The sequence below is a fragment of the Puma concolor genome, chromosome A2 (assembly GCF_028749965.1).
Source record: "Puma concolor isolate L17-30 chromosome A2, mPumCon1.1.hap2, whole genome shotgun sequence".
In the NCBI taxonomy this organism is placed as follows: domain Eukaryota; kingdom Metazoa; phylum Chordata; class Mammalia; order Carnivora; family Felidae; genus Puma; species Puma concolor.
This window is the reverse complement of record NC_141668.1, coordinates 68,681,760-68,697,256: the sequence shown is the minus strand read 5'-3', so window position 1 is coordinate 68,697,256 and position 15,497 is coordinate 68,681,760. Positions and strand designations below refer to the sequence as shown.

At 36.8% G+C, this 15,497-nt stretch overlaps 1 protein-coding gene and 1 long non-coding RNA gene across 2 annotated transcripts in view; one reads left to right on the top strand and one right to left on the bottom strand.

The window, feature by feature from the left end:
- LOC147583249 (uncharacterized) overlaps positions 1 to 15,497 on the bottom strand; it is a 208,609-nt gene that overhangs the window by 68,616 nt on the left and 124,496 nt on the right. The window lies entirely within an intron of this gene.
- The window catches only part of UMAD1 (UBAP1-MVB12-associated (UMA) domain containing 1), a 223,378-nt gene that overhangs the window by 176,728 nt on the left and 31,153 nt on the right, over positions 1 to 15,497 (top strand). The gene's annotated exons all lie outside the window — the stretch shown is intronic.

Below are 15,497 nucleotides of genomic sequence, written 5' to 3'. Positions count from 1 at the left end.
TTACAAATGGACAGTTTTACTGGCTATAAAATTCTCATGTTACAATCTTTGGTTGCCCCCAAATTATACATATTACTTCATTGTCTTATAAGTAGGTAGCTTGTTTTGTCTTTTCTGTTACATTCTATAGTTTATTTTATCTTTGAAATTTACAAATTTACCATATATAGCAAATTATGTGGGACTCAAGTTTGGTTTCTTCCTCAAAATATTCATTAGTAGCTTAGATCTCACTTGTTTTCCTTCTGTTCTCTATTTGTCATTTTATCTTTTTAAATTTTGCTATTACATTTTTCAGTTACTTGGTGATACGTTTTAAGGGTTCAAAGAAACCTGAAGTGAAGAACTTAAATTTGTCTGGATTGATAGCTTCCCCAGTTTCTGGCAGATGCAAACTTAAATCCCTCTAGATGAACTCCTTTTAATCAGACCTAAAATATTTTCACAGAATTCAAAGCAATATTGATTCTTCAGTAAAAACTTACAAAATCCATAAAGAAACAGGGTTGTACACATGCTAAATTAATAGACACAGCAGAATCAAATCTGCATATTGCTCAGATATTGGTTAGTATGTCTCATATAATACAAGATAAGTGTGCTTATTATATTTAAAGGATTAAAAACAAACTTGAAATATGTTAAGGATTATGAGACTTTTAAAAAATATCAAGCATATGTGGAAAAGGACAAAACAGAACATTAGGAATTAAAAGTAGTAATTCAATGCATAGGTTGACATTTAGCATATTAGACATAGATGAAGAGAGATTTTATGGGCTAGAAGACTGATCTTAAGGAGCTCCTTAGAATGTAACAAATAAACAGAAATGCAAAATCATAGCATGGAGAGTGCTAATTTTATATATTGCATTATAATAAAATAATGGTTAATAGAATAGCTAATATTATAATGTAATATATAATAATGAATGAGGAGGTCTAAAGTGCATCTTAATGGAATCCCAGAAGCAGAAAGGTCCAACTCAGAGAATGGGGCAGAGACAGTATTTTAAAAGGTAGGAGCTAATAATTTTCCAAAACTGGTGAAAGATATCAATCTTAAGATTTAGGAAGCCCAAAAAATTAAAACACACACACACACACACACACACACACACACACACACACACACACACACACACCAGAAATCCACATTAGACATATGATACTGAAGCTACACAACACCAAAGACAAATAAAATATCTTAAAAGATTATCTCCAAGAAATAAGAGACTTACAGCTGACTTGCCAAAAACAATGGAACCTGAAGGCAGTGAATTAGTATCTTCAAAATGATGAGAAAGTATTATTGTAAACCGAGAATTTCACATTCAGCATCATTTTCAAGAATAAGGGCAAATAAACTTCTTTTTAGATATACAAAACCTGGGAGAATTTGCACCAACAGACCCTCTTCTAAAGGAAATTCTAAATGATACACTTCAAGCGGAAGAAAAATGATCCCAGATGGAACACCTAAACTGTATAAAGGAATGATAAACTAAGAAAGTGACCCATATGAAACAAATATCAGCTAAAATCAATTTAGAAAACAAAAACAGTAATGGATTATAGCAAATAACCTAAGAGAGAAGTAGTTGAAATTAAAGCATTTTAAAGTCTTTGTTTTACGTAGGAGGATGATAAAATCATGAACTTATTTGCTCGTTGTTAAGTGTGCATCCTAATATTTCTAGGGTAATTACTAAAATAAAGGAAATAATACAACTTTGAAATTAGTGGATATTTCAGAGGCGCCTGGGTGGTTCAGTCAATTAAACATCCAGCGTCAGCTCCGGTCATGATCTCCTGGTTTGTGGGTTCGGGCCCTGTGTTGGGCTCTGTGCTGAGAGCTCAGACCTGGAGCCTGCTTCTGATTCCGTGTCTCCCTCTCTCTCTCTGCCCCTCTCCCACTCTGCTCTCTCTCTCCCCCAAAAAAATAAACATTAAAAAAGTGTTTAATTAGTGAATATTTACAAAGACAAGCATTCAGTCAACCTAAAAGAAAGTAAAAAAGGAGAAAACGGGAGACAAAAAGTACACATAGGATGATAGAATAAATGCAAACGTATCAGTCACTATAATATCAGTAAATTAACAAAAGCCTCTGTTAAAAAAGCAAAGTTTATTAGATTGATTGGAAAACATTAGCTTAAAAGAAATCTAAATACGGTATTGTAATTTACACAAAATCCATGTAAATCCTAAGGGTAGAGAAAGGATGAAGAAAAAAGGATGACATAACTAAAAATAAAATCAGAGTGGCCTTGAAAGCAAAGGTATTACTAGAGACAGAAGGTCACTAGATCTTAGTAAAAGGTTCATTTCACCAGGACAACATAACAATTCCAAAGCTGTATGCCCCAGTAACATGGACTAAAATTATATAAAGTAAAAATGGACAAAAACACAAGGATAAAAGGAAAAATCTAACACCAGAGTTGGAGACTGGACTATGCCTCTCTTAGTAATTGATTTATCAAATAGCTGAGGGATCAGCAAACTTTTTCTGAGCCATATAGTAAATGCTAGGCTTTGTAGGACATATATGGTCTCTGTCACATACTTCTTTTTGCACCGTTTTTAGCAACAGGCTACAGGCCAGATTTGGCCCAGTGTGCTGACCACTGAGATATACAGTAATCAGGAAGGATGTGAATGATTTGAACATCAGACATAACAAGGTTGATATGACCACATACCTATACAGAATAAACATTATTTTCAGGGATGCATGGAACATTTATAAAAATAAGTCACATACTGGACCATGGAGCAAACATAAAAAAAAAAATTCTTTAAATTGTTATCTTATAATCAACCAACCTCCAATCAACTAATAAAATTTGTAAAACCACTTTTAACAATAATTTGGTAATTTGGCATTTTTCATAAATTGAATATGTGATTCCTTAATGACCAAGCAGTTCCACTCCTAGATATATATCCTAGAACTCTTGCACACCAATGGATGTGCATAAGAATGATCACTGTAGCACTATTAATGATAGTAGCAATTGGAAACAATACAAATATTCATCATCCATAGAATAATAAATAATACTTATTCACAAATGAATAATGAAATGAATTCACATCTGAGGATGTGTATATGGATTTAGAACTGCTTCACCTGACAGTATGAATGAATCTTAATATAGTGATAAGAGAAGAAAGCAACCACAGAAGGATAAATACACTGATAAGAAGTTCAAAACATTTAAAACTAAACTATTGTTTAGAGCTATAAATATTTGTTATTCAGCTATTAAAAAAAAAAGCAAAGACCTACACAGAATTCAAAATAGCATTATGTAGAAAACCCTAAAGACTCCACCAAAGAAAATTATTAGGAGTAAGAACCAAATTCAGTGAAGTTGCTGGATACAAAATCAACATACAGAAATCATTTGTGTTTCCATACACTAACAAAAAAATTTCAATCTCACTTATAATAGCATCAAACAATAACATACTTAGGAATAAATTTAACCAAGCAGATGGAAGTTCTGTACACTGAAAACAATAAGACATTGATTAAAGAAATGGAAGAAGACATAAGTTAATGGAAAGGTATACCCTGTCCATGGATTAGGAAGACTTAATGTTGTTAAAATGTCTATACTATCCAAATCTATCTATAGAGTTAATGCAGTCTCTCTCTAAATTTCAATTACATTTTTCACAGAAATAGAACAAACAATCCTTAAATTTGTATGGAACCCAAAAGACCTCAAATAGCCAAAGCACTGTTGAGAAAGATAAAGCTGAAGGTATCACACTCCCTAACTTCAAACTATATTATGAAGTTATAGTAATCAAAACAGTATAGTACTGGCATAAAACATACACATAGACTAGTGGAACAGAATTGAGAACTCAGAAGTGAACTCACAGTAATATTTGACAACTAATATTTGACAAGGGAGCTAAGAATAGTGAATGAGGAAAGGTCTCTTCAATAAACAGTGTTGAGAAAACTGGATATTCACATGCAAAGAAAGAATGAAATTGTACCCTTATCTTATAGTACTTACAAAGATTAAATCCAAGACTTAAATGTAAGACCTGAAACAAAACAACTAGAAGTAAACATGTGGTAAGGTCCTTGGCATCAGTATTGGCAATGATTTTTTTCATATACCGTCAGAAGTACAAGCAACAAAAACAAAAACAAGCGGGACTACATCAAACTTTAAAAAGCTTATGAACAACAAAAGAAACCATCAACAAAATGAAAAAGTAACTTACAGAGTGGGAGAAAATATTTGCAAATCATACATCTGGTAAGGGGTTAATGTCCAAAATATATAAAGAAATCATACAAGTTTGTAGCAAAAAATAAAAAAAATAATAAACCAATTAACATATGGGCAAAGGATTGAGCAGACATTTTTCCAAAGAAGACAAACCAAGTGCCAACAGGTACGGGAAAAGGGGAATCGACATCACTAATGATCAGGGAAGTGCAGATCAAAACCACAATGAGATATCACCTGATTTCTAGAATCTGAGAAAGGAGAGAATGAGCATTGGTGACAATAGGGAAAAAAGGGAACTCTTGTGCCCTCTTGGTAGGAATGTAAATTGGTACAGCCACTATGGAAAACAGTTTGGAAGTTCCTTAAAAAACTAAAAATAGAACTACCATATGATCCAGCAATTCCATTTCTGGGTATATGCTTGAAGGAAATGAAATGTTCTCTTCGATATCTGCACACAAATATTATTGCAACATTATTTATAATAGCCAAGATTTGGAAACCTTCTAAGTGGTTCTACTGACAGAAGAACGGAGAAAGAAAATGTGGTATATATAGATTGACTTATCTATAGAGAGATATCTAGATAGATCTGTATATAGATATGTATATCCACCTGTATATATTAGTTGACCTTATATCTGTATATATCAATAGATTTATCTATATAGATACAAATCAATAGATAGGTCTGTCTATCTATCTATCTATCTATCTATCTATCTATCTATCTATCTATCTATAAAGGAATATTAGCCATAAAAAGGAAGGAAATCCTGCCACTTGTGGCAACAGTAAACAACCTTGAGGGCATTAGTGTTAAATGAAATAAGTCAAAGTAAGACAAATAACGTGTGATCTCACTTATAGGTGGAATCTAAAAGACTAAACTCAGAAACAGAGTAGATTGGTGGTTGCTAGAGGCGAGAAAATGGGGAGACTCTGGCCAATGGCACAAATGTCCAGTTAGAAAATGATTAAGTTCTGTATAGAATGTGACTAAAGTTAATAATACTATATTAAATACTTGAAAGTTGCAAAGAGAGTAGATCTTAAATACTCTTACTACACACACACAAAAGGTTACCATGTGAGGTTGACTGCGGTGTAACTTTCCTGTGCTAATTATTTCACTTTATATATGTATACGAAATCATCGCATTCGACACCTTAAACTTACACAATGTTACATGTTTGGGACAACACCGTGTACATACATATATGTATATATATGTACCAAATCATCCCACTGTACACCTTGAACTTATACAATGTTGTATGTCAATTACATTTCAATAAAGCTGAGGGAAAGAAAAGAATAGCATTTACTTTCTAGTCAAGGAGGGAAAGGAATAGATGAGGATGGAAGGACACAGAGTAAACTTCACAGTTTCTCATAATGTTTTATTCCTTAAACTGAGTGGTAAAGTACAAGCGTTTGTTGTATTTTATTCTTTATACCTTAGACATATTTTAAGATATTTATGTCCCCATTGTTTAAGAAATAAAGGAAAATACATGGTGCAGACGGGGTAAGGAAGTGTGGAAACAGCAAAGATGGACACCTTTTTGTTGGAGGTATTTTATACAGAAGAACAGAGTGATAGAGCACTAGGAGGGAGATAGGAATACTAAGATTTTTTTTTTAATAGATGTTCTACCATATTGGATGCTAATATAAGTGATCTCATAGAGGAGTGGAAGGTCAGAATTACCAGTTTCAAGAACAAAGTTCTCAAGAAGCGATGCAGTGCACAAATAAATGGTTTGGCCTTAAGGACAATTCAACCAATTTAATGGAGATTGGAGGAGTGCCATAGGTTGGTAGATTTTTTGGTGGGAAGTTGAAGATGATCTCTAGAGATTTGGGGCCATAAATTTGAAATTAAAGGAGTCATCAGGACTCTGTGCTTTCCTCCAACCCACATCCAGCTGTTCAAGTGCATGCAGGTTTGCATTGCCATAAAACTGGGTTTAGCTGGGGTTGACATTTTACCAGATGAAAACCATGTGCGAACAAACATGGCAATGGAATTGAAGTGAGACAGTTACAGTGATGAAACACACAATCCAAGCTGGATGAAGAAGGAAAAGACATGAGGACATTCTGGACCAAAAAAAAAAAAAAAAAAAAAGGATTTGCCATTTTTGTGGGGTCACTGAGTTACCAGAGTATGACGTCTAGAGTGTGTGAGACAGACTGTTAGGTGACGGTGGGAAAACAGAGTGCTGGGGCTAGGATTTTTATTACTAATCTCAAAGTCTAAGTTGACCATGGAAGTACATGGCTGTTGTAGGCTGAACAGAAACAAGTTCGGAGTACATGGATCTGTAAGGAAGGAGTGTTGGATGGGTTGTATATTCATGGTTTTCAACCCTGGCTGTGCATAACCTGAGGAGCTTTCAAAGAACATCAATACTGACCCTGCCCCAAACCAGTTAAATCAGGATCTCTGTGTGTGGTTTCTGGGGAATTGCTATTTTGAAGAGCTCCCCTTGTAATTATAATGTTCATTCTGGATGGGGAACCATGAGTCTACGTGAACATGGGCATTGTTGAGAATGGTCATAAGAGACATGGTAGAGAAAAGTATGGTGAGCTGGAGGAGTATGGAAGGAAGAAGGGATGATTCATAGGATCAGTGTCTCCTTGAAAGACACTTAAGTTGCTACATACAGTGTGTGCACTCAATAAATAGTAGCTTTTATTTTGTGTTACCATCATTATTGACAGTGGCATTATCCGTCAGAAGAGAGTCCAGTTCTTTTATTAAATTCTCAAAGCGGCCTTACAAGAGGTTAAAACCCACTAATTTTAGATGACCACTAAGGAAGGTTCCTAATGGAAATTTGGAGGGGGAAAAACCCTAGAAATTCTTCCTTGACCTTCCAGAGAAATACTAAAACAAGGAGGAGCTTCAGCCCATCATTGCCTCACATGGCAGTCTGCAAGCATCAAAGGTCAGCTGGTCAGGAGTTGGATGCCACTCCCTCTCCTTGGGAGCCAGACAGTCACCCATTAGACCCATTTTCTCTGGTCTAACCTGAAGGCTAGGCAACTGCTGGGTGTTTCCCTACCATAAAGCATCTAAAATCCTTTTAATTGTGTTTCAGCATTCCCATGGCAGGATTGAGAATGGGGAGCAGGGGCGCCTGGGTGGCTCAGTCGGTTGGGTGTCCGACTTCGGCTCAGGTCATGATCTCGCGGTCCGTGAGTTCGAGCCCCGCGTCTGGCTCCGTGCTGACAGCTCAGAGCCTGGAGCCTGTTTCAGATTCTGTGTCTCCCTCTCTCTCTGACCCTCCCCCGTTCATGCTCTGTCTCTCTCTGTCTCAAAAATAAATAAACGTTCAAACAAAGATTTAAAAAAAAAAAAAAAAAAGAGAATGGGGAGCAAAATCAGACATCAAACATATAACACTCTAATATTTTCTATTTTCCAGTTACTTTGTATCTTTCACATTCTTGCCCCTCCCCTACAAAAAGAACTGTATTAATCAGGATCGACAGTACTATTTAAAGCTAATGTGTAGTTATAGGCATTACAGTGACTTCTCAAGACATGGTCTCACTAAAGAATGCAAGAAATTCTAGGTACAAACTGCAAATGTAACAATCTTATTTTTGTGTAATTGCATACAAAAGCATGTTTTCATACAGATTCACTGGATCACTGAGAAAGCTGGCAGGCACATCTTAGAAAAGATAATGTCAAAGAGATAATTGGAAAATATTCCCATCTGGAACATTCCAGATTAATTCTATTTTAGTTTGAAGAAGAATGAGATACATCTTTCTCTTTATATCCAACCAAATTTTAGTTTGCTATAAAGAGACTTAACCTCCTATGCTTTTCCCCAATCCTATCTGTCCTCTATAATAGTTCTCATCAGCTTGTATTAAATGAATAGAAGAGCTAATTTAAAAACCAATCATCTGATATAGGAAGGCATATACTTTTCTCCTGCCCAACAAAAATAATGATGACAAGGCTGAAAAATGATCCTTTACAGTATAGAGTGTGATTTCTGTAGTGTCTCTGTTAGGTAAGCAGAGGCAATAAACTAAAGTTTGTTTTATAAACCAGTCATCTTTTATATACCTTCAGCTGTGTTTCTGTCCTTATTTCACACTTGAAATTTCCCAACTATTCACTTACTCTGTGCATGACATGGAGTGATTTTAGCTCTGTGTACTCCACTTCTGCCTTTGCAACGTGAGGGTATCTCTCCCTCTTCCCCTCACCTCCACTGCCACCATCTTTACAGGTATGTTGTTAAAAGAAAAGGAGGTTATAGATGTGGAGACACTTTGTAAACTAGAAATTGCTACATGTAATGGTTTTTGTTGCCATTTTCATTCATTTTGTTGTTGTCATCATAGCTATATTTCTGATTTAAAAGGTGGATTTTAACTTATTTTGGTAAGTATCACCAAGACTAGACAGGTTTAACACTTGATTTGGTTGGGGGGCACTTACGTGTTTCAGTTGGTTAGGCGTCTAACTCTTGCTTTAGACTCAGGTCATGATCTCACAGTTGTAAGATGGAGCCCCATGTCGGGCTCCAGATTCCAGGCGTGGAATCTGCTTAAGATCTCTCTCTCTCTCTCTCTCTCTCTCTCTCTCTCTCTCTCACTCTGCCCCTCCCCCACTTATGTGTACAGGCGCTCTTTCTCTTTCTCTCTCTCTCTCTCCAAAAGAAATAGATAAAAATAAATAAATAGGTAAAACTTGATTTGGTATTGCCAATATAAGCATAGGAACTTAGGACATTTAAAACGTTTTACCGTGGGGGCATCTGGGTGGCTCAGTCGGTTAAAGGTCCAACTTAGGCTCAGGTCATGATCTTGCGGTTCGTGGGTTTGAGCCCACGCTGGGCTCTGTGCTGACAGCTCGGAGCCTGGAACCTACTTTGGATTCTATGTCTCCCTCTCTCTCTCTCTCTTTGTCCCTCCCCTGCTCTGTCTCTCCCTCTAAAAAATAAACAAACATTAAAAAACCCTTCTAAACATTTTACTGTGATCAAAAATGTAGGCTACTTTATTAAGGTCTAAAAGAAAAACAGCATTATATTTTCTGATAATCTGTGGGCATTTCCCTGTGATGGTGTTGAGTACAATACAGCAAGGTAAATGAAGTTAACCTTTTTTATTTTATGGACTGCTGTGTGTGACTGTTTCCCTGAGAATAAGTTCACTAGCTGAAGACAGCTATTATTACCCTAGGGAAAAAATCAAGAGCACATCTCTTATTCAATATCTATCTTTCAGAAATCTTGGTAGCTGGAGGTCCATTTTCTTTCAACGCTTCCTCAGAAAATTCTTTTCTTTTACCATTCAACAAATATTTCCTACGCATCTGTTCTATGCTAGGCATGCTTCTCAGGAATGGAGATAGAGTATAATTATGAACAAGATAGACATGGTCTGTGCCTTCCCAGAGCTTTCAGTCTGTGGGGAATAGTTATAAAAACCTTAAACACCCTGTCCTGTGTCCATGAAGAGGGGTACCATGGACCATAATCTGCCAAGTGGAGAATCTTGCATTTCTTAAATATAATTCTGCTTAAGATGGTCCATCCCATACAGCCAGCCCTTCAAACAGCAGTCTGGATGCACAGATTTTAAAATCTATTATGTGAATCTAGTTGGCATAAACTAAAGTCTCCTTGCCACTTTAAGAAACATACAGAATACTGTTTTTGCCCCCTGTTTTTTTTAAGTTTATTTATTTATTTTTTTGAGAAACAGAAAGACAGCATGAGCAGGGGAGGAGCAGAGAGAGAGGGGGAGAGAGAGAATCCTAAGCAGGCTCTGCCCTGTTGGTATGGAGCCGGATGCAGGGCTGAAACCCAAGAACCATGAGATCATGACCTGAGCTGAAACCAAGAGTCAGATGCTTAACTGACTGAACCACCCAGGTACCCCAAGCCTCCTGTTTTCATTTATTTTTTTTAATTTAATTTTGATTTGCACATATTCTGGTTAACACGATCTACCTTCTGCTTCCTGATGAGGAAGGCAAGTTTTTTTTTTTAATTTTATTTTTTTATTTTTTAAAAATTACATCCAAATTAGTTAAGATATATTGCAACAATGATTTCAGGAGTAGATTCCTTAATACCCCTTATACCCATTTAGCCCATCCCCCCTCCCACAACCCCTCCAGCAACCCTCAGTTTGTTCTCCATATTTAGTAGTCTCTTCTGTTTTGTCCCCCTCCCTGTTTTTATATTATTTTTGTTTCCCTTCCCTTATGTTCATCTGTTTTGTCTCTTAAAGTCCTCATATGAGTGAAGTCATAGGATACTTGTCTTTCTCTGACAGACTAATTTCACTTAGCATAATACCCTCCAGTTCCATCCATGTAGTTGCAAATGGCAAGATTTCATTCTTTTTGATTGCTGAGTAATACTGCATTGTGTGTGTGTGTGTGTGTGTGTGTGTGTGTGTGTGTGTGTGTGTATAATATATATAATATATATAATATATATATACACACACACAGTATCTTCTTTATCCATTTATCCATCGATGGACATTTGGGCTCTTTCCATACTTTGGCTATTGTTGATGGTGTTGCTATAAACATTGGGGTGCATGTGCCCCTTCAAAACAGCACACCTGTATCCTGTGGCTAAATGCCTAGTAGTGCAATTGCTGAGTTGTAGGGTAGTTCTATTTTTAGTTTTTTGAGGAACCTCCATACTGTTTTCCAGAGTGGCTGCACCAGGTTGCATTCCCACCAAGCCTCCTGTTTTTAAAGTTGAGCACTTGAGTACAAAGTTTGTGAAAGGCCATTTGCTTTGGCCTGCAGATGTCTCTGTCATGGCCCCCACTTGTATATTCTCCAGATTCACTGCCAAAACGAAACTCTTTCTTGGCCCCATCAATTGCTCCTTGGGTGGTTCTAGTACTAAAATGATTATTAAAGACTTGCAAATTATTCAATGAGGAATGGTAAACCTAATTTTAAAATGAAAGATCTTCAGAACTTAGTGTACTTTTCTTCTGATTGCTTCTAGAGCTTTATGTAAACCTGCATTTCTTTTAATCAGCCTCTGCAGGGATTGGCAGCGAAGAATACTATTCTTATTTTTACACACAGAAAGTAAATGAAGATCAAGTGTACTGCCTATAGTTATGGCATTTAATATCACCTAACATTTTATTGAGCTCTGTGTTTGAAGTGAATTCAAACTTGTTCATATTACGCAAATAGTAGGCTGGAGATAACCTGAAGAACCCATAGAAAAGAAGACTTAGTAAAAGGGTTGCCGTATTTTCTGTAATGGGGAATCCTTACCGCTGCATGATTCGCAGATAACATCCTTTTCTTCCAGGAAAAAAAAGTTCTGGCTCTGGAGCCAGAATGATCTACTTTACAATTCCACCACTTACAGAATTTCCTGAATTGACATTACTTGTTCCAGGCCCAGTAATGTCAATTCTGTAACCCCCAAACCTTGCAAAAGGTTTGACTCGCCCAACTCAAAAACGATCAGGGAGAGCACGCACACGCGCGCGCGCGCGCGCGCACACACACACACACACACACACACACACACACACACACACACTGTTATCTAAAATTGAGGTTTGCTTATAAAAATAAACTGAGCAAGATACTAAATTCTTGGTTTATGACACAGTGGTCCTTTCTGGCTCTCCAGTGGGAAGGAACACTTCCTAAATTCATCCATCTGATGGTAAAAATTCACAGCTAATGTTGCTTTGGTGACACTCTGGTTCCCTTTCCTCCTTCCTCTTAATAAGAGGCTGGCACAGCCTTCCCACATGCCATTATGTAGTCACCTGCAAGTACAATTACTGCAGAACTTTCATCTGAATCTCAAAGTGAGAACTGGTTGATAAGAGGGCACAAATTATGCACAGTCCATGCCATACTCTTAGCCATTTCTCTTCTCAAGGTGCTGCTCAAGGTTTGAATTTCATTTATCATTTAGGTTGTTATAAAGTAGCTTGTCTGACTGTGCTTCTTCTACTAACGTACTATGTTAATACTCCTCAGAGGAGCTGGGGTGCATTATACAACAGTGATGCTGGTGTTAATTCCTTCCCAACATCGCTGTGTCACTGTTGCCATTAATTGATGTGCAGGTCAAAAGGACAGCCCTTCTTTTGGCATGACTTCACCTAGCATGTGATTATCTGGATTTTTTTTTTCCTTTCTTCCCATTTTACTTAGACTTTAAGAATAAAAGGCTGAATCATAAGCGGGTAATCTTTTTCTTCGGTCTACTTTCCATAGGCTTCATCCCTACTTCCCCTAAGTCATGGGAGATGCTAGTGATACAAGTAATAGGATAAACTCAAACACGTACACATCATGTGTTAAGGACCCTTTACTATTTACAGCCCATATGGTTCTAAAAAGATTTTCACTTTGCACTAAGAGCTTCATTTGTCAATATGTTATCTTCTGCAATCTATATTGTATAATAATTGTATATTGTATTGAAAAACATGGATGACTTCTGTTTTCTGTAAAAGAAATGCCCATCAAAGGTGAATATTCAGACTTCTGTAGTTAGGGACCTTCACAGTGCTGCTATTAAACCACACTGTGTGAACAGCCACTTTTATTAAGCCTAACTTCTGCTGGTGTGCCTTACTGTTATAATGGAGTATTCCTGAAACATTTTATGTAAATTATTGGAGAACAGACTGTACTGTCCATAGACTTCTTTTTTTTTTCAATTTTTTAAATGTTTGTTTATTGTTGAGTGACAGACAGAGAGACAGAGCACGAGCAGGAGAGGGGCAGAGAGAGAGGGAGACATAGAATCGGAAGCAGGCTTCAGGCTGTGAGCTGTCAGCACAGAGCCTGACACGGGGCGTGACCTCACAAACTGTGACATCATGACCTGAGCCAAAGTCAGACGCCTAACCAACTGAGCCACCCAGGCACCCCTGCACTGTCCATAGACTTCTAAAACTATACTCAGGTGGCTACTGGGCACTTGAATGTGGGTAGTCTGAATTGAAATGTGCTGAATTGAAATGTGTGTATAAAATACACACTGAAAATTTCAAAACTTAGTATGAAAAAAGAATTTAAAATATGTCAATATTTTTTATATCGATTATTTGTTGGACTGAGATCTTAGATATATTGGGTTAAGTAAAATATATTGTTAAAAATTAATTCCAGCTGTTTCCTTTTCTTTTTACTGTGGCTAGTGAAAAATTTTAAATTATATACGTGGCTCTTATTAATTTCTATTTAACAGAACTGACCTGTAGAGTTAAAGATCTTCTAATCCAACCTCTTCATTTTATGGATGAATAAAAACAAAGAGAATTCAGAAAAATTAAGTGACTTGCTTTATACCACATAGCATCTTAGTAAAGTTTGAGACTAGTAATTCCACTCAAATCTTAAGACCAATGCCCTTTTCAGTAACACCAGCTTTTTGTGACTCTGATACTTTTATTATTTTTTTTTTCAACGTTTATTTATTTTTGGGACAGAGAGAGACAGAGCATGAACGGGGGAGGGGCAGAGAGAGAGGGAGACACAGAATCGGAAACAGGCTCCAGGCTCTGAGCCATCCGCCCAGAGCCTGACGCGGGGCTCGAACTCACGGACCGCGAGATCGTGACCTGGCTGAAGTCGGACGCTTAACCGACTGCGCCACCCAGGCGCCCCATCTGATACTTTTATTATAAGATGAAATGTCTCCCCTTAAGAATTGTTCACTCAGTCCTTTAGTCAGAGCAAAGATTCTTTCTGTAGTGAGTATAAAATTTTTAGTTTGTTTTATAAGTTTGAAATTTTAGTTATTAGCTTTTCTTAATATGGAGGTAATTTTCCTTATGAAAACCTTAAAACAGGACACTGTGGCATTGGAAATATTTTTTAAACAGATCTAGTGAATACTGCACTAAAGTTGCAATCTCATTGCACTCTTACAATGTATCATAAATTTCAAATTTTTATTGTGTTTGCTCAAGTCACACTATCATTACAGTGTATAACCTGGAAATGATGCTAGTAAAAAGTAAGGCCTCCTGGCTATAGATTTCCTTGGTGAATTGCTAGGCAACTGGTTATTTTCTCTGGCTAAGCTTTAACACTCTCAGTGTTGGTATTGTGAGAACAGCCTTTATTTGAGCTAAAGAATTACCCATGTGTAGAAAAGTCATTCAGAGTTCAGTTCTTAAGAGCAATATAGTGTTTTGGGGTGTACAGACTGTGACCTGGGACCAATTATTTAATATCTGTGTCTCATTTTCCTTGTCTGTAAATTAGGGATAATACCACTTATCTGTAGGGTGGCTGTGCAGATTTGAATGACACCTACGTAAAGCATATAGAGACGGCATAATAGTCCGTGATACCTCATAGTACCAATTTTATCTTGGTACAAAGAAAAAATAAAAGAGCAAGTGTTGGCTCTTACCTTTAAAATACTTTTCGCCTCTTTATTCCCCCTCTTTCCCAGAAATCCTCTATCATTGAAGTAAAAGTTCTTGGTCCTATCTGGTTATGAGGATACTTTGTTTTCCATAAAGAGATAAAAATTCTGAATAACTATCTGAGAGCTATCACAATCCTTACCGTACTTATAGCTGGATATACTCTCTTTGCAAACATAATATCCATAAAATATCACATTTATAAAATAAAATACAAATAGATGAGACTGTGTTAAAAAGCTCATCTAGGGGTGCCTGGGTGGCTCAGTCGGTTAAGCGTCTGACTTCAGCTCAGGTCACGATCTCACAGTCCGTGAGTTCGAGCCCCGCGTCAGGCTCTGGGCTGATGGCTCGGAGCCTGGAGCCTGCCTCCGATTCTGTGTCTCCCTCTCTCTCTGCCCCTCCCCCTTTCATGCTCTGTCTCTCTCTGTCTCAAAAATAAATAAACATTAAAAAAAATAAAATAAAATGCTCATCTAAAAATTAGTATTATTTTTCCAATTGCATTAAAAAGAATAAAATACCCAGGAATAAACTTAACCAAGGAAGCATTCTGTTCCCTGATTTCAAACTATACTGTAAAGCTACAGTAGTCAAAATAGTTTGTTATTGCAATTAAAACAGATGCATAGCTCAATGGAACAGAATACACAGCCCAATACACAGCCCAGAAGTAAACTCACACGTATATGGCCAATTAATTTATGACAAAAGAGCTAAGGTGTACAATGGGGAAAGGACAGTCTTCAGTAAGTGGCACTGGGAAGATTGGACAACCACATGCAAAAGAA